Consider the following 19,306-nt stretch of genomic DNA (forward strand, 5'->3'; position numbering starts at 1 on the left):
CAATCTATGTCCAGGGTAGAGTGATAGCTCCACTTGGTGCATACTTTCCAGACAGCCATCAAACAGGAAGGGCTGGGTGTCAGAGGAGGCATCTGCATACTGATAGTTTTCCTCGGCTTGTGAGAGTGAGGGTCATTCTCATGTGAATAGGCTGTGTTCTGCCCTCACACAATGGACTGATTAACCCCCACCAATATCTGGAGTCAGGGTTGAGGCTGAAAGGGGGGTGTTGTGCACTGAGGATGCTTTGAAGTACCCCCTTATATCAAAGACGTTTGGAGTATAAGTGCAGGGAGTTGTCCCCCATGTTTGCAGACACTGATGGGTACTGTATGGACTGGGCAGTAGATGCTGCTGGAGGGACTCGCAGGATCCTCCTTAGGACTGTGCTGCTGTTGTGCTGACCTGTGAAATGCTGGGTTACTAGGAGGACTGCCACTACGTTCACCAGGACCTTTTGTGCTGGTTTTCTTCCTTGGGCCCTGCAGCCTTGTGCCCGGACAGCTGTCTCCAGGGACTTGGTGGTGTGTCCCCTGTCTTCCCTGCATTTCTGTTGCTTGCTTTGGTGCTGTTTCCTTCAGCTGGGAATGAGTGGAGCACCCCTTGCTCTTATGGAGTGCATGGAGAGTGCTCTAAGGGCCTCAGCTCCTGAAGTACGCTATATTTCTTGATAAGAGCACCTCATCCTTTGATCACAGTGCGTGAAGAGCACTTTATTTTTATTTTGCATACTCCGGGTGCAGAGAAGTGCCCCGTGTCTCTGTGCTGGTGCCCCCCCCCCCACCAATGCAGGAGTGGTCAGGAGGAGCTCTTGTGTTCAGTGCAGACAAGTTCCCTCCCTGCAGTGCTCCCGGGGCCAAACCAGGCACCAACTTCTGAGCATTCATCGCCATGACCTGGGCGAAGATAGAAGAGGAGCCGGCTAGCCCCAGGGTCGGAGTGAGGCTCTCCCGGACTGGACAACCTGATAGTGAAAGAAGAGGAGACGGATCCGGCAGGACCTGCCACTCCCTCTGTCACAGAGGGCGGCAGCCCTGGCCAGGATCACTACGTGGGAAAGCCAAAAAGAGTTTCCCCCGACATTCTATGCCATAGTGGCCTCCATCAGGGGAGCGGGGTCGCTAATCGATGTACCCAGAGAGAGTACTGCAAAAGTTGAGAATATGCGCAAGGAAGCTCCTACACAGAGGGAGAATGCTTTGACAATTACTGTGCACACTCTAAAGGAAGTGCTGGTGCACAGAAACCCTTGTGAAGGTGTCCCGGCGATTCTTTGCCTGCAGCCTATCACTCTCTGATATGTGTTATTTTTATTCTTTAGGTTGGTCAGGATAACAAGCACGATTTCAGGGGCGGATGATATGCCAAATAGTGCTCCTTTCGTGATATTCCAGTAAGCCTTGTGCGCTCTGCATCTAGGTACTGCATGTTGGACCCTGATGGGATGATATCTGCAGAGTGAGCTTAATGTGTTAGGAGGTATCCAATATGGAAATGTTTCATTTATTTTAGGTGATAATGATGACCTGACAACTGCTTGTTTTGCAGAATACTAGTAACCTATGTGACGATCTGGCAACTAGTTGTGTAGAAGAGTAGAACTGAGTCATGTAGTTTGTGGTTTAATGATGTTTTGAGCAATACAGTTCATTTTTATATAACTTGTTTTTGAGTTTTCTTTGTGGTGTATGTATTGTGTCACTAGAGTTGTGAGTGTTGTGCAAATGCTTTACACATTGTCTCTGGGATAAGCCTGAATGCTCGTGCTAAGTTACCAAGCGGGTGAGAAGGGGTTATCTTGGGTGTGTAGTTCTCTTGCCCTGACTAGAGTGGCGGTCCCTGGCTGGCTGAGGTGCCTACCCTAGCCAACCAGGAACCTCATTTCTAACAAGAATTAAGTAGAATTAAGTAGAAAATCACAGTAATTATCAGTCCTAAATGAGCAGCCAAATCATTAAGAAAATGGACAGTTATCTTTTGGTAGCAGTAAAAAGTCTTCGGGCTCACCTCCAAAACGGAGGGTTTATATGCAGTTTTCTTGCATTGCAAGTCATCCATTTGTGCAAAATCATCATGGTGTGAGCAAAATAATTATATTCAGCAAGTCAGAATACATCTCTATTAAATGTGATATTACTTTAGCACCTAATCACTATCCTAGTACATGAATATTGATTCTGCACTTTTTATGCTAATGTCATCTGGATGGTAGGACAAACTAGTTATATGTATATGTATATATGTTATATGTTTCAGGTCTAGAAACACTGATTCACTTGGGTTTGCATTCTGGATTTTTAAAAAGACGCTTACATTGTTAAATGTGAAAGTACCAGTCCAAGAATGCAATGTGTTGCGCCCTTGGTTGGAAGTTGTCACATGTGATATCAGGAATGAGCAGCCTGCCTATTAGGAGTGAGAGACAGATCAATAGGAAATGAAAGGCTCTTATATGGAGAGTCATAAATTGCTCTTTGCCCCCTTGCAAACTGGGACTTGTGAGCTGCCTCGCTTAACATACTTCTCCAAATCTGCAGAGAGCCCACCTCTTACCCAGGGGCCTGTACCTTTGTCACTTGCAGTTTATAGCAGAGATGCCTCTAGGTTTCAGTATTGTCACTGAAGCCTGGCAGTGTTTTAATTGGGATGGAAAATGTGTTTAACAGCGGTCTCAAAAAGGGGTGTGGCTAAAGAAGTTTATCTAGGAATTCTTTTTTACGAGGCATGGCCTACCAAATTAGGGATATGGCGTAACACATGCATGTTAAAATCCATTGCTTCACACAGATGGCCATCTTACTAGTACTTGGAGCCTCTGAGTTTTTTTTTAATAGCATCTAGGCATATAACAAGACATCTACGCCCAAAACAAGCCAGAACCATTGGCTTTGCCAATGTTTGTTTGCAGTACAAAGTAAATGAGTAACAATAATGATTTTGTTGTGAATAATCAGAAATGGAAATGTTGCACTTCTGCCATTTTCCTCCCATCCTCGTTCTGAAAACTTCTTTCTGCATATCTCTCACATCAACTCTTTCTTCAGCAGATCTGTATTTCAACTCTCCTGAAGAAGATCTGTAAAAAGCAATAATATCTAAGGAATGCGGGAAGAAATACCATATAGAACATAAACAGGGACTTCATCAATTACATGGATTACCTTAAGGTGTCTTACAGCATTTGTGAAAAAATTAATCGCATTTTTGCAGATAAAGGGCATGAGTGTAAAGGGTGATTCTGACGTGCTTTAAAGCCCTGCAGGCCAGGCAGTTTTAAAATGATTCACATCAATGCCCCAGGTTGCACTCTTAGCCTTGAGGAACATGGGCCAGCTGGCTGGTCTTTGAATTGGTCTGGGGAGTGCTGATTTGCACTCATGACCACAGGAGAAAGATCGTTTTGGTCTCACTGTCTGCATGCACTCCCTCTTGTGATTAGACGCGGTCGGCGAGCATTCAATGAGCGTCCTTGCAGCAGAAGCTCCCTAAGGGCTCCATTTTGGAGAGAGACCTAGGGTATGGTGAAAGCGGGACAAGCTCACATCATACTGTGCCTACTCAAGGGTTCAATGTCGGTATTCTGTTCACGACAGTTAGCCCGCCTGGATTTCAGTGCTGTCGAAAACACCATAATCAAAGCCACTTCGGCCTCATAGATATGGAGTAAGGCAAGACAGCTCGAGTTGCTGCATTGCCTTGCTCTGCGCTCGGGATGCATTCCATGGGCATTGGGTGGGTGTTCCCATGGTTTTTGATGCTTCCCCAGATTTACAAAACCACATAAACTTGGGGATGCACCAAAACTTCATGCCTCCTAGGTGAGGAGTAACAAGGAGAAATATTATTTTTCTCTTCCTGTTTTCCTCTTTCCATGTGTGCTGCATTCTGCAGCACATATAGCAAGAGAAAAAAAAAAGCCTCTCAGGATTGTTTTTGTGTAAGAAGGCGCCCCTTACTGCACAAAACCAATCCTGCTGCCAACACAGACACCCTTGCAACCTGGTGCAAGGGTGGCTTCATTGGCGCGATGCTGCCGAAACAGCTCCAGGATAGGGGGAAAGGACAAGAATGCACTGACTTGCTTCGCTGCCCTACGCCAAAGCCATGTTAATGAGAACCTTAGTTTTTCGAGTGCAGGGGTAAATTTTTAAGTTTTTAATTTAAAAGCATTTCATTTTTAAAAAAAAACATTTATTTTTATTAAGATCAGGATGCATGAGGTTTTAGGATAAGGGTGGGGAGTGTTTTAATCTCTAGGTAATTACTTGGAGTGTGGTTATTTATGTTTGGGACATGGGTGTTAAATCTTTGGGGGATTTTCCTAACCAAATAATTTTCATAATATATTTTTTAATAACTATTGTAATTAGGAGCAGGATTTGAAGGTTATAAAAGTGATGGGTTTAAAGTACGCAGATCTGGTTTAAGCACAATAGTGATTCTTCCCCAGCTTTTGGAATGAGAGTGGTTATTGCCTGATTAAAGTCAGATGTTAGTGAACCCTCCAAGTGCATGTTCACAAGTACATTATTCAGAAAATGTGCAATCTTTTCCTTGTTGTTTTGTAAAATTCCACTGAAAATCCACTCACATCAGGTGATATATCAGAGGGCATGTCCTCTTTGGCCTCCTCGATACCACTTTCAGAGAAGTCACTTTCCAACTCATTGCATATTTCCATGGGCAGTGTTGGTAGTCTCCTGCATGTCAGAAAGACTTCTTTCAGAATTCGCATATCCCTATGCTCCAAATCATATGGGCATCTAAAAAAAGAAGCAAAATTTCTTGTGATGTGTACTGAGTGTGTATGCAGCTCACTGTCAGTTTCTACAAAAGCGGATATAACCAAGTATAATTCCCGCAGGCATAATTTAGTTGCCCACCGTACATGAGTTTTAATGTAATTTATTCCGGTACCACAAAGATTATGTTGGACTTCTTGCATATCATCATGTTACTTAGTGATATGGAAAACCTGGGTTGTGTCTTGCAGCGCTAAGCTATTTTGATGGACCTGTAAGCATTGTACTTGGTTGGCATCATGTTTTTTTATTCTATCATTTGTCTCCTGAAAGATGTGGCTATGTTTGTTTACTGATGCGCAAGTGCTGTGGGAGGTGTGGGGTAGTATTTGGTTACACATATTGTGGTTAGTGTATTTGTGGATGTCCTTGTGTTGTCATTTCCTAAACATTGTTATTTTTTATGATCTTTGATTGTACAAGGCCTAGACCAAGCTTGTGACTCACACTGGGTCAATTTGGTGGCAACATTTACTTTTAGAACATCTTTACTGTCTTGAACATTGATACCTGAATTTACCTCTTCAGATTCACAAATTCCAATAGCCAAACCTCAAATTGCCTAACTAAATGAGGAAGACATTTTTAGCAACTAGTTACATTTCTGAATGGTAGTTTGTCACACTATGGAGGAGTGATTGGCTGGAGGTGTGTTGTACTTGAACTTATCACATGTGATAAGACATTTTTGTTTTGTGTGTGTGTGACCAGAATGATGCTGTGGTTATCAAAAATATAATATCAATCCATAGTGTTGTGGTATAAATCACTGCTAGACTGTTTACTTTATAAGTCATGTGGATCTGGGGAGGAGAGGACTAGATCATAAAAATGACTTAGATCCTTCTGGATGGCCTGTGCCATTGGCAACTCTATAGCAAGACTGCTTCACTCGGTAAAGTTTTAATCTAGTGAGGGGTGTGTGAAGGACCTGCAGGCATGTGCTATGTTAAAATTCTCCTGAATATCATTTGTATATGGCAGATTTCATGCATTGGGTGCCTTTCCTCCTGGTTAATTATTGTTTTGAGTGGCTTAATGTTGGTTCTTTGATAGTTTGTGTCCTATCTCAGTCATCCAAAACATAAAGGTGGTCATTCCAACCTCGGCGGTAAAAGTCGCTTAATGCCGTACAGAAGACCGCCACGGTCCTTCTGACCCACAACAGGCAAACCGCCAAAATACGGACATCCACAAAAGTCCGCCACACCAAAGGGCAGCGAGAAACTGGCGATAACCAAACCTCCACCGTCACGCAAACAGAAATACGCCCACACTATCACGACACACGAATCCACGCGAAATTGGACAATTCGAAATACACACACCTGATACACATACACACACCACTCCCACACACCCATTACAATATAAAATACACACCCACATCACCCACAAACCTCCACTCCTACAGATTCGTGAACACGCACCAAGAAAAGACATCCAAGCACCCAGAAGCCCAATTCACTGTCACCCAGCAATATTTGCACGCACTTCACAAAACACAACAATACACATCACCACACTTAGCACAACACAATCCACCCTACACATCACCCACACCACCCCATGGCACCGCAAAGACACCCCAGGTTCTCTGATGATGAACTCAGGGTCATGGTGGAGGAAATTGTACGAGTAGAGCCACAGCTGTTCGGGACACAGGTGCAGCACACCACCATTGCCAGGAAGATGGAGCTATGGAGCAGAATAGTGGACAGGGTCAACGCTTTGGGACAGCACCCAAGAAATCGCGACGACATCTGAAAGAGGTGGAACGACCTACGGGTGAAGGTGCGTTCCATGGTATCCAGGCAGAACATCGCGGTGCAGAGGACTGGCGGCGGACCCCCACCTCCTCCCCCAGAATTTACAACATGGGAGGAGCAGGTCTTGAACATCCTGCATCCTGAGGGCCTCGCAGGAGTAGCTGGAGGAATGGACTCTGGTAAGTCTCATGTTCACTACTTCATGAACAGGGCCCTTCATCTCAAGCACCACTGAACAGGGCACCGCCGTCTCAAGCACCGCTGAACAGGGCCCTTCATCTCAAGCACCGCTGAACTGGGCACCGCCGTCTCAAGCACCGCTGAACAGGGCCCTTCATCTCAAGCACCGCTGAACAGGGCACCGCCGTCTCAAGAACCGCTGAACAGGGCACCGCCGTCTCAAGCACCGCTGAACAGGGCCCTTCATCTCAAGCACCGCTGAACAGGGCACCGCCGTCTCAAGCACCGCTGAACAGGGCCCTTCATCTCAAGCACCGCTGAACTGGGCACCGCCATCTCAAGCACCGCTGAACAGGGCCCTTCATCTCAAGCACCGCTGAACAGGGCACCGCCGTCTCAAGAACCGCTGAACAGGGCACCGCCGTCTCAAGCACCGCTGAACAGGGCCCTTCATCTCAAGCACCGCTGAACAGGGCACCGCCGTCTCAAGCACCGCTGAACAGGGCCCTTCATCTCAAGCACCGCTGAACAGGGCACTGCCGTCTCAAGAACCGCTGAACTGGGCCCTTCATCTCAAGCACCGCTGAACTGGGCACCGCCGTCTCAAGCACCGCTGAACTGGGCCCTTCATCTGAAGCACCGCTGAACTGGGCACCGCCGTCTCAAGCACCGCTGAACAGGGCCCTTCATCTCAAGCACTGCTCCGCTGGGCCCTTCATCTCAAGCACTGCTCCGCTGGGCCCTTCATCTCAAGCTCTCTCCGCTGGGCCCTTCATCCCAAGGCCCGCTCCGCTGGGCACCGCCGTCTCAAGCACCGCTCCGCTGGGCACCGCCGTCTCAAGCACGGCTCCGCTGGGCACCGCCATCTCAGAAACCGCTGAACTGGGCCCTTCATCTCAAGCACTGCTCCGCTGGGCCCTTCATCTCAAGGCCCGCTCCGCTGGGCACCGCCGTCTCAAGCACCGCTCCGCTGGGCACCGCCGTCTCAAGCACCGCTCCACTGGGCACCGCCGTCTCAGAAACCGCTGAACTGGGCCCTTCATCTCAAGCACTGCTCCGCTGGGCCCTTCATCTCAAGCACCGCTCCGCTGGGCACCGCCGTCTCAAGCACCGCTGAACTGGGCCCTTCATCTCAAGAACCACTGGCCCATTGGCGGATGGGGCAGGCCCGCTTCTGTGTCGGGCAGGGCTGCACGAAGCACTCTGGGCACTAGTCCCCCTCCAGTACCAGTGGAGACTGTCATCCACTTGAGAGACTGTGGCTTTGCACTCCCCAGGATGGCACAGTGGGCAAACCAACCACTGTATAGACTTGAGAGACTGTGGCTTTGCACTCCCCAGGATGGCACAGTGGGCAAACCAACCACTGTAGAGTCTTGAGAGACTGTGGCTTTGCACTCCCCAGGATGGCACAGTGGGCAAGCCACCCACTGTATAGACTTGAGAGACTGTGGCTTTGCACTCCCCAGGATGGCACAGTGGGCCAGCCACCCACTGTATAGACTTGAGAGACTGTGGCTTTGCACTCCCCAGGATGGCACAGTGGCCATGGAGGCCCCTCGTGGATCTGGCGTCGTGGACTCATCTGGCTGAGGTGCCCCCCCTTCCCTTCCCCCTGAGGTGCCTGTAGTTTTCCTATCTGATGCCCCTGCAGTGTTCTCTCCGTTGGAGGCAGGTATCCTGTGTGGGCTTTGCCCATGTGTTTTGGCCCAGTGGCCAACGAACAATGGCTGATACACATATCAGACTGGACAATTTATGTATATAAAGTTATAGATGTGTGATATATTTTATACTCAGTCTTACAATATAATTTTTAATTTATAATCATTGCCTTTTGTATTTGCATTCTTCCGGGGGGTTTGGGGGGGGTAACTGTGATGTGTTGCTATGCATTGATGTGTGTGTTGTAATGGGTGAGGGTGAGGGTGGGTGTGTCGCATATGTGTGTCCCTGTAATTTTTCGCCTCCCCCCTCCCCTGTGTCGTAGGTGCAGTACTCACCGTTGTCTTCTGCGCCGGCGTTCGTGCTCCTGGTAGAGGAGCAGGAAGACAATGGCTGGTAGGATGTGGAGTTCAGGTTCCATGCTGTCCAGATTCCTTGTGGGGTGTATGGAGGTGAGCGTTTTACATTTTAAATGGCTGTTTCCGCCGTGTTTTTATCGGCTGGGCTACCGCCCCGGAAAAGGTGGCGGATTGGTGGGTTGTGATAGGGTGGGCGGTACATTGTCTCCCGCCTGTCTGTTGGCGGTGACCACCGCACTGTTTGTTTGTCCCTCCGTGGGGGTGTGTTAAAGTGGCGATCTCTGTTGGCGGTTTCCGCCAGGGTCGGAATTGCATTTTTTTTACCGCCAGCCTGATGGCGGTTTGGCTGCCGCTTTAACACCGACCGCCAGGGTTGGAATGACCCCCAAAATGTGCATGTCAGTTGATTTCAAATCTCACTGAAATCTTAAGAAAGATCGTCAATCCATAAAAACAACACAAAGATACTGAGCTATTAATATTCACATAGGCTGCTGGTGCCCTTCTGAGAACTGAAAACGCACAAAAAGAAATTTTAAGAAGATAATTCTGATGGAAAACATAAAATTATCCTCTAAGTGAAATATTATACAGTATTAAAACGTTATCCTGATAAACTTGGCTTTCACTTTTTATGAGCCTTCTGACCTTTGCGTCCTTTCCTCTTTCATGGGATTCTCTCGTTTGTCACTGACAGAAAACAGAGCAGTGCTCAAGTGTATCACACAAACTAATCATTGATGCTCGGAGGGTTAAATGAATGGTACAGAACCCATTTCAGCCTGTGTTACAGATTAACTACTATAAACACATCCAGATGTACAAAGTTCAGCCAGACATTACAGCAGGTAAGTCAAGTATGGCATAGTACCTGCATAGTTGTTAGATGGACAGTGAAACAGAGTAGACCAACTCAGATATAAATGTGTGGAATCCAGAGTTTTGGCACGGTACGAAGCGGTGCTTAGAGTTAATGCGGTTAAAGATAGCTGCGAACGGTGGCTAGTGGTTTAATGTATTACCTTTTACTTACTTACAGATAGTGTTATCTTTGGCAGTAGTTTGTTGGTAGTTTCGATTTAGTATCTAGAGGTTCCATGTCAATCTAAAGTTGCATGCAAAATAGGGTGTGATTAGGCTCTGTGATGCACTGTACAACATCAGCTGTCTGACCTTTTCTGTATATTCTTTCCCAAGCAGTACTTCTCAGCCCTAGCCTAGAAAGCTGTATTTTCCATGTAAATCCTTAGCATGATAAGTGTTTCCTGCATTTCTTACCAAAGTTTAAAGCTTATTAACATCTTTGAACATATTCTAAAAAAAGAATCTTCAAATTGCTAGTCAGAAATTCTTGCGCTTTTTTGTTGAGGAGGTGTGAGAAAATCAGACCAATTACATCTTGATTTCATGTAGAAGCTCTCCTCAAATCCTTATAGAGAACAGCACAGTAACACCATCATACCGACTGTGCAAGATACAACTCCAAATATTACTCTACCACTGACAAGCTTTAATTGAAAGTGTTAGATTTAACAGCATGGGATGGAGAAGAGAGGGTCATGGTCTGACGCAATGCTGCAGAAAATGTTCCCAAACCCCAACAGCTGCTACTCAAAAGTGAACCCAAACAACTGAAAGTGGATGCTAATATTTGGCAAAGTTAAAATGGCCAGCGGTCCAAGTCACTAGGACGTAGCATGTACCAGTACTCAAGCTCCAGTGCAGGCAAATTGGTGTTACAGGACATGGTTCTGAGGACGAGCAGTGAATCAAAACTGGTTCCAGGCAGGTAGTGTTATGGTGGAATTAGCTCTTTAAACTACAATATTTGGAGAACAAACCTTATCATGAAAGTCCCACTTGTTCGAGTTCTCAGTAACCAACCTCAGCATAGAAAACACATCTCAGGGGTCTAGTTACTTTGGACTGTATTGAAACACAATTTAGCCTACCATAACAAGTATAACAGCATAAGATTACATTTCATAGCTTAAAGTAACAACACGAGGTGATCTAAAATGACCAATGAAAATGTATACATGAATGACAAAACCTCATAACGTAATGAAGATAGTGAAAGCAGTTTGGGAGAGGTAATGACTGGCACTAAGCCAACTCGCTCCATTCTTCCTTCTTCACTTGGATTCATTATACTGAATGTTAACAAGCAAAGTGTAAACAATGATTTATGTTACACGAGAACTTTTTAATTTGCTTGGTCATATTTTACCATGTCTGTAATTTTGTAATAAATCAATGGCATTGCAGCTGATGGCAAATATTAACATTTATGTCCTCTCACCAAATTCAAGGTAAAAAAAACCTCAAACCAATTAACCTGCCTAGCCTGCCGTTTATGTTTTGAAAACCTGTTCGTTTAATTTTATGACTGTAATAAAGATTTGTGCATCAGCTGCCAACACTCACTATTTGTGAAAACCTGGTATCAAAGCCATTTTCTGTTTATTTGAATAAAATGCCAATTGCAGATACGCAGAGCTGGGACGGGTAGTTTTATTCAGAAGCCCGCAGCAAATGAAAAAAGCCTGTTTGGCAAACAATCCGGGAAAAAGTCTGATGCTCAAAAGAACAGAGTGTGTGCCCAGATTCTGGTGGCTGTCAATAACATTTGCTTTGCCAGGCCAAACAAACCGCAACTGGAAAAAATGTCATGCAGGGACCCTTGATAACATGCCACTATGACTTAACTGTCTCGATGTGGCCCTCGCCACAATGACAACCTCCTCGGCCGCCTGGGAGAGTCCCTTAAGAAGAGTGCTCTATGGAACATTACTTAGTATACACAGCAACCAATAATCCAGTCAAAGGGCGTCTATTTGATTTCAATAATAGATTCAAGGTTGTGAGAATAATGCTACGACCTCACTAATGCAGTCTCACTCCACGACGTACCTATTCCACTGGTCTCTCACCTCATCTAAACCCATACACGGTAGAAAAGTCTCATTGGCCAATGCAAGCGGCTCTTTCTGCTATTTGTTCTTACTCACTGATGATTCTGAACTGGCTCTGACTAGGAAAGTTTATTTAGTAATTGCTGAAAAGCAAAGCAGATGACCCTACAATGCAAACCCTTCATACAATTAATGTTTTTGTGCATGATGGTTGTAGGATGTTGAAGTCTTTGCCCAAACCAGACATCCGTGACAATTTCAGAATTTACAACCCTCAAAAAGCTACAGACAGCATGGTTTCTGAAGTCATGCAACCAATTTACCCCATGTCAGATGGCAACAATATTGTCAGTATACGCAGTATATCAACATGAAAAATTGATTGTCTATACGCACAATGGCCCAGATTTAAGGAGGCCTAGTGCCTTCTTCCAACACATTAGCATAATTTTTTATATGCATTCATTGCGCCACTTTGTAACCCCTTGCGCCACATTATGCCTGCACCAGGCATAATGGATGCAAGGGGGGTGTTCCCCCATTAGGGGGACCGCAAAAATAATGCAGCTAAGAGATTCCACTGCACCATTTGTGCAAGCTATATTTAACGCAGACACGTAGCAGGCATTAAAAGGGGGCATATCGTTGTTTTCAGTGGGTCCCTATGTACTCTGCAGCACTGGCGGCACAATTTTGGCACTGATCCTGCGCAGTATATCAATAGGATACAAAATGTTGACACTATTGCCTCTACCCTGTGCCATGGTACCCCGTATATTAAATACAGCGCACACAGCGGGGCACTAAGGGCACAAGAAAAGCAGCGCTGGATTGAATGCAGCACCACTTTTCTTAAATCATGGCCAATGTTTTTCCTATCCCTAGAATATTTACATCTTCTGTTGCTCCTTAACCGAAAAAACTCATCCGTATATTGTTCTTACATCTTGCCAAATTAACTCCCCAGCATATTTGCATGTTGCCCAAGAGTTGCAACGCCAATCTTTTCAATCAGTCACTATGGGCCTCATTACGAGTTCGGCAGACAGTTTAGACCATCCGTCGAACGTCCGACAGGCAGGTTGCCGCCATACTGGCTACTTCCCCGCCAGGTCCATTAAGAGTTTCCTGTTAGGTCAGGAAGTGGAAATCTTAGTTCACGCCCACTGACCTCGCGGGAAACAGCCTAGAGCATTTTCTCTGGCTCCTAATCGAGCTAGCGGCAATGCTGTAGGATGCCGGGTCCACCAGCACCATCATCATGCTAAAACATTGCGATGATGGTGCTGCGCAGGGCAACCCTGCACTGCCCATGCTAAGTGCATGGGCAGTGTAGGGCCCCACCTGGGGCCCACTGCACCAGTTCTCCAGCAGTCTGTTCATGGCGGTGCTACAGCCATGAAATGGCTGGTGGAGAACGAGGTCATAATCCCCAGGGTAGCACTGCCCTGGCAGATTTAGACCGCCACAACTGCCAGACCACCGACATCCCTGATCCCGGCGGTGCTGGCGGTCTCACTGTGGCACGACCACCAGTGTTAAAATATGGTGCTCTGACTGTAGCATTGGCGGCAGTCCGACTGCCATCACGAGTCTGGCAGTCTAGTGACCGCCAGGCTCGTAATGGTGGCCTATGTGATGTCATTAGTTCCACCACAAGGCGACTATTAGGCCAAGATTCTGAAGGGTGTCACACAGAGCAGTGCAGCAGCCAAAAAACTAAAGCTGCGCTGCGTGACAAGGAGAGAGCAGGAGAGCACCATATTCACATAGATATGGCCCTCTCCTCCCCTCTCCCTAGCTTCGGCCCTAATTTCAGCTGTCATGTGCCACGCCACACCTTAGCGCCATGGTACTAAGGTGTGTGTGAATCTAGCATAGGTTTTGTACTGGAAGGGTACCCCTCCTGTTCAAAATACTATGCTTAAACAAGTGGAAATGCTTTTCCTCCTTTGCATGTGTGCTGTACAGTGCAGCACACATGCAAAGTCAGAAAAGCAGGGAGAAATAAAAACATTTCTCCTTTTAGCTCCTGCTTTTCAAGTTCATTTTTGGCGCTAAACCCTTTTTTATGATGTCTCAGAATAGGGTTTAGCATCAAAGAGCATGTGTGGTAGCTCGGGTACGCCCATGTACCACCGATGTAATGCCCCCTTGATGCAAAGTAATGCAAAACAGTGTTTTGCGCTGCTTTGCCTTACTTTGCCACACAAACCAACGCAAATACTTTTTGGGCATTAACACAAACCAACGCAAATGCCTATTTGCGTTGGTTTATGAATGGCCCAAAAAGTTTAGCGTCAGTTTAGCGTTACCAAAACAATGCTAAACCAATGCAAAACCTTTGAGAATCTGGGCCTTAGGGTGCTACCTGTCAACACCTCATTTGTGAACCTACTCTCAAAACTGTTTTGCAGTATAATTTGTGTGTAATCCTGCCCTACCACTACAAAGCCTAATTTAAATGCCCCCATTCTGCCACATGGCCTAGTACAATGGCTTCCCCGTTCAAATGCAGCAAATAAATAATTAAAACAATCCTACACAGTACAATAAGACCCGTGATCTCGATGTAAATAAGTTCACCTTCATAAACTGCCTCCAAAGTATATTCTACTCCAGGGCACACATCATTTTAGGTAAAATGCACAAGACATCTCACAGCCTAAATACCTATAAAATGTAAGCCTGTGCCCCATTAATTAATGAGCATTCCGACAGAACAATAGAGCTGAAATATCCAACTTCCAAGCGAAAGAGAAACACGTCCTTTAAATAAAATATCGAGTTAAAAATATCAGGTTTTAGTTTCATGACACAGAAATATCATGTGCAAAAATATTCTTGACAGAAATATCGATTTTTTTAGGTGAGAAATATTGTTTTGTAAGTTTGTTTGTGCAATTGTTGTTATTTTTTTTAAAATAAAGTTTGTAAATTTAGGGTATACATATTTTTTATTTAATTGTTATGCATTCATTTATAGTGTTTTAGCGGTTTCTGAAGTTTATAGGGGTACTGGGTGGGAAGTTGATTAAGTATAATTGATTTATATATTTAAAAAAAAATATATTAATTCTTTTTTTGATTATTAAGTATGTAAATTGTGTAAATAGTAGTTTTTAAATTATATTTCAAGTGCGGGCTTCTGGGTTTGTAGGGGTATAGGGTGAGAAATTAATTAAATAATAATATATTAATTAGTATTTATTGATACATTATTAGTTTATTCATTGTTAATTAATTATGTAAATTGTGTAATTGTTATATTTTTTTAAATGTACATTTTAGGTGCAGGTTGTTGGGTTTGTAGGGGTATAGGAAGTGAAGTTAGTTGAATAATAATTGATTTGTTATAAATGATTTATTTGTTATTAATTATCTAATTGTTAATTAATTATGTGAACTGTGTAATTATTGTATTTTTTTAATTTAGATATATGTTAAATATTTGACTATTGTGTGGGAATTTAATAAAATAATTATAACTTTTTTTCTTATAATGATTATTTAAATGTATAATTATTTTAATTCTCAAATTGTTTTTTAATGTATATATTTAATTGTAGGTTCATAGTTTTTATAATTTTATGAAATTAATATTAATATTACAATAAGGTATGTGTTTGAAATGAAGTATTTTCCCTTCTGTTGCACAGACTGGAGTGGGAATAGTGCATTTTACCCCTCCTGAGTCCAATGCTTTCCCTACTGTTGCACCGACTGGAGTGGGAATAGTAATTGTTGCCCCTCCTGAGTCCAATGCTTTCCCTACTGTTGCACTGACCAGAGTTGGATAGTAAATTGTACCCCTTCAGAGTCTTCCACTTTCCTTACTGTTACACCAACTGGAGTGGGAATACTATATTTTACCCCTTCTGAGTCCAACACTTTCCTTACTGTTGCATAGACTGGAGTGGGAATAGAAAATGTTACCTCTCCCAAGTCCAAGGCCTGCCCTAGTGTGGCACAGACTGGAGTGGGAAAGGTACACTTTTCCTCTCCTGAGTCCAACTCTTTCCCTAATGTTGAACAGGCTGGAATAGGAATAGTAAATGTTACCCCTCCTGAGTCCCACGCTTTCCCTATTGCTGTACCGACTGGAGTGGGAATAGTAAATTTTGCCCCTCTTGAGTCCAACGCTTTCCCTATTGCTGTACCGACTGGAGTGGGAATAGTAAATTTTGCCCCTCCTGAGTCCAACGCTTTCCATAGTGCTGTACAGACTAGAGTGGGAATAGTGCATTTTACCCCTCCTGATTCCAATGCTTTCCCTACTGTTGCACTGACTGGAGTGGGAAAAATAAATGTAACCCCTCCTGAATCCAAGGCTTTCCCTACTGTTGCACCGACTGAAGTGGGAATAGTACATTTTACCGATCCTGATCCAATGCTTTTCCTACTGTTGCATAGACTGAAGTGGGAAAGGTAATATTTACCTTTCCTGAGTCAAAATCTTTCCCTACTGTTGCAAAGGCTAGAATAGGAATAGTACATTTAATCCCTCCCGAGTCCAACGCTTTCCCTACTGCTGTACCGACTGGAGTGGGAATAGTAAATTTTACCGCTACTGAGTCCAACGCTTTCTCTACTGTTGCACAGACTGAAGTGAGAATAGTACATGTACTATTCCTAGAAAGGCATCATTTTGTAAAAATGCTATTACTATTATTATGTTCCTGTGTATTTTAAATTATATTTTTAATTAGTAGTGTTTGTAATATATTTTAGCAATTGTTTTTTTAATTGTTTATTTTTTATGTGTAATTAAATTATTATATTTGTAAACAATTTTCCAGCTTATTTGTTACAGTTTTGTATTACATACATATATATATATATATACATAAATATATACAGATACATATATGTATCTATATATATATATAATATAATAATATATATATATACTTGTTATATTATTAAATTAAAAAATAGTAAATTAGAATATAAATGAAAATTATTTTAATAAACTTTATACATAATACATGTGTCAATAAACATATACATATACATATATGTTTGTGTGCGCTTGTTTAAATAAGTATATATTTATATATGTTTTTATATTATTCACAAATATTTAGTTAGTTTTCATTATATTACTGTTACATGTTAATATATTTAATGTTTACTATTTTTTAACTAAATATATATATAAATATATATATATATATATATCTTAAAAACAATATTTCTGTATGTATTTTTCGATACTAGTGTAAAACGATATTTTTGTGCTAGATATTTTTGACACAATACTTTTGCATCACTATATTTAGGGTTTTGATATTTTGTCAGTGAACCTAAACACCATAAACAGTAAGACACACCACAAAACTGAATTGGGAAACAAAGGGTCTGTAACATCAGAAAGCTAACTTATAGAAATAGTTACCATCATGACGATATGTTGGCAAAGATTAGTGGGAGACTACATTGGAACAAACAAATGCACTGTAATAAGCAAAGTATATAAAAGGATCATTCATTTGAATATCAGTACCTTCTTGTGGCACAAGCACCCCTGAAGGTGAATAAAGGTTGAAAGAGAAAATTGAGAATTCACAGCCATATACACAAAACTTAAACTGAAATAAATCAAGTAAAACATACATTCTTCAAGATACAGATCAGTACTGAAATTCGATCAGTGTCATGTTCACCTCAAGATAATCGCTGTATTTACAAGTAACAGTTACTGTAACATGACAGGATAGATGAAAAGCTTTTCTTTAAACAAAAAATCATAAAAGATTAACTTCAAAATATGAAAAAATATGGCTAACTAGTAAATTTGAGACCAATCGCAATATACTCCCAGAATAAAAGCATCTAAAGCATTTTAATTACACCATGTGAAGCAAAAGGTCTCAAGCTCTACATACCTAACCACCTCAACAAGATAATTAAATTCGAAATTGTAGTGCACTCATAAAAAACACTTACACCAGAATCCACCCAACACAAGCAGAGAGTCAGCTTTAAACAATATAGAATCTAAGATGTCAATGATGACGTCCTATGTGTGAAGCTGCATCATGTGCAATTGCAAGTTTAGCTTTCACACACCATCGCTGGCAAGCCAAATGATGAGGAATGCATGGTGGCAAAGATGGTGGCAAAGATTATTCAAAAAATGAAAATATTTGAGGACTTCACTGACCAAGAATGCATCCTGAGATCTTAACCAATGCAGCTGACAAAATCTAAGTTACATTAAATAAAAAAGGGGCATGGTAGGCCAAATGTCACTAATATAATCAACAATCGGGTATTATGGTGCCCTCCAGAGTGTAACCGGAGATTCGCAAGGCATTTTGCTGCTATAAGGTAATGTGAAAAGTGACAGCTTCACTAACAGCTATGAGGCGTGATTTGACACTTTGTAAATACTTCACTATGAACAGAAGACAAGAGATGCTTATATGAAGTAATTGTATTCTCTCGCACCATAAACACCACTGACCAAAACCTCATCACCATAAACTTATTCAAAGGCAAACTCATTGCAATTAGTACAAAGCTAACCAAACCACAAGACATAGTTGGTTTGGGAGATCTTCTGGTGCTTCATCCCTTTCTGTAGAAGCTGACATGATATGACGTGACACAGTCCTCCCAAATGCCTGTCAAGCCACGGAACAAATGTGAAGATACAGGCACAGGACCTACTGGGCGAGTCACATGCCACATTTGCAAAAGCACAACTTGCTGACTAAACGCCAACACCCATGGAGCTTTTTGACCCTGCCCTTCTTCCAGCAGGTAATACTGAATACTGAATGTCCTTTGAAGGTATGATTGACAATGTTGGCTACCTACCCTCTCCCCCCACACCAGAGACAGAGGACATATAACAGGGCACACAAGTAGGTACGCTGCACCATCAAAACAGCCCTTGCCACACTCAAGCAACATGCATAAAGGGATATGTGAGAGCAAGTTGCATCCACTAGAGGCAAGTAATTTGCAGGTGATTCACAACTTGGAAAATCAAAAGATGCCTGCCAATACTGGATGACAGTGGACACAATCAGCTAGAAGACAGTCCACCTGTCTCTGCTAATTTTGTAGAGAAACTAGGGCACCCTCAGCAATAACACCACAAAGAAAAATCCACATTCCTATTCAAAGAACACTGCCTCACATAAGAAATGCAATTTCGACCCAAGAAAACAGCATATCATTCCTAAATAAGCCTTGGCAATGTCAATAGGTCCGGCTTAAGAATGAAAGTGCCTTTTGTATCATTGATGGGGGTGGACACTCAATACGTCCTCAACTCACCCTCTTACTCAACCACAATAAAACACACACAAACTCAGCAACATATGGCAACATATGGTAGATTAATTAAAAGAACACATGTAGAAAAAAAAACATGTTGCTATTTGAGCAAGGTGGGGACAGGTTTGCAATAACAAACCTAAATATAGCAGCGGGTGTCCCTCTAGTAAATATATTGTAAATATTCTATCATTGTTTGGAGTTCAAGCATGGCCACCACATTTCGAATGAATGTGATGACCCATTAGGACAGCCTGCAGAGGAAAGGCAAAGAAATGATAGGGAAACTATAAAAGCAGAACATTCATGAACTGATCAAACTCCCC

Source organism: Pleurodeles waltl, chromosome 5, assembly GCF_031143425.1.
Source record: "Pleurodeles waltl isolate 20211129_DDA chromosome 5, aPleWal1.hap1.20221129, whole genome shotgun sequence".
In the NCBI taxonomy this organism is placed as follows: Eukaryota; Metazoa; Chordata; class Amphibia; order Caudata; family Salamandridae; genus Pleurodeles; species Pleurodeles waltl.